Source organism: Schistocerca nitens, chromosome 1 (assembly GCF_023898315.1).
Source record: "Schistocerca nitens isolate TAMUIC-IGC-003100 chromosome 1, iqSchNite1.1, whole genome shotgun sequence".
NCBI lineage: Eukaryota > Metazoa > Arthropoda > Insecta > Orthoptera > Acrididae > Schistocerca > Schistocerca nitens.
In genome coordinates, this window is record NC_064614.1 from 1,154,603,741 (window position 1) to 1,154,605,675 (window position 1,935).

Sequence of the window (1,935 nt, forward strand, 5' to 3'; positions counted from 1 at the left end):
CAGCGGAATCTGTACCAAATGCAACTCTTTCACGGCTGAAGACCTCCAAAGAAGAAATCTTAAAAACCAACAAGGTAAAAATTCAATTAAAATAGCAAAGAAAGTAATTAAAGAAACATATATCACAGGTGGTGGAAAGCCTGAAAGCAAAGTAGATAGAACAAACATATGTAAGGTGCAATACAAATGGCTGAAGGCCACAATTAAGTTTCAAAATTTTAAAATATATTACCATAAGGAGAAGGCCGCAATGTTTAAAAACAAGAAATTTTAAGAATAAGTTGCAACGCCGACAGCCCACAATTAATTATCCAAAACTTTAAAAAAAATATAACCAGAAGCCCTAAATTTTTAATAGCTGAAAGCAAATAATTAAACATCGGTGGGAAAGACAATAAAGACAACGACACTCAGAAGCCTCCTGGGAGGTCGGTCTGCCCTCGTTCACTTATGTGAGACAGGTGGTGAGCCCAACTACACTTGATCCGTCGGAACCCAACCAGGGGACAGCCACTGACCGACGGAGACAACAACTTGCTTGCCATGAATCAGTACATGAGAACTCAAACACAAAAGGTTACGAACATGATAATCCACATTGACGTGTTAGCTGTCAAAATTATACACCATGTTGGAGAGCGACAGCAGGTGAGGAAAGGATGCTGCCTGAAATTACGTTAGTGGCCAGGGCAGGTAACCAGAGCACTAACGGCCACAAGCCAGAAAATTCCGTTATTGCACTCGAATTGTAGTCAACCAATATAGTTAATTCCACCGCATAGCGGCTAAATTTCAGCAATGGAAACACTCGGTGTTGCTCACAGGAAAACCTCCCCAACAGCGAACCACCGAAACGAACCACCACAACATGAATGGGCGTGGCTTGGGTAGTTGAAACCACTACTCAACTTTGACGTCCTGGGTCGGTGAACCACAAAGCTCGTAGCCATCGGACAGCTCCACACACGCTCCGGCACTGCACAGGGACCGCCAGCGGACCCAGCCGACTGCACTGCAGCAGATAACTACCCTAGTGCGCAGCAACCGACTGACTCCTCTCAGAATGCCGACAACACCTAAAATAGTCGTCAGTGCACATAACGCCAACTACACACACAAGTGACAAACACTTGCACGAAGACCTGAACGATACCCAACAGTAACTAAGCACGCACGAAGACAAATCTGGAGTCGATGCACACACACACACACACACACACACACACACACACACACACTCACTCACTCACTCACACACAGCCGACTCACGAACGATCGGCGAGCCAAAACGCGTCGTCCGGTAGGACGACCGACCGACGATCCACCAAGACCGTGGCCCGGCTCGATGCATGGCGGCAATGGTCGGGCGAGCCATGTCGACGCAGACCTCACTGCTGCTCTAACCCGACTGCACCAGTGCCGCATTGCAACTCCCCGACTGACAGGTCCGGACTTCGCTACAGACGCGTTCCAACTTACTGGCAGACCAGAACTCCCAACGCGAACTGTCTTACGATAAACAACGACCGGAAAGTAACAGCAGTCGGGCAAAGATACTACGAGAGTGGATATATCGATACACGCTGCTAGAGCCGGTCACGGTCAGGCAAAGCAGCAACTAATTGACAGTTGTTGTTGTTGTTGTTGTTGTCTTCAGTCCTGAGACTGGTTTGATGCAGCTCTCCGTGCTACTCTATCCTGTGCAAGCTTCTTCATCTCCCAGTACCTACTGCAACCTACATCCTTCTGAATCTGCTTAGTGTATTCATCTCTTGGTCTCCCTCTACGATTTTCACTCTCCACGCTGCCCTAGTAGTAATTTAAATTAACGTAGCGAGGTGGAAGTACGTTAATAACAGGGTGTAAAATACATGATGGTGAGAACACGAGCCACGCACGGCTCAGTTACCTCCTCTCTTATTGTTGCATCACGCA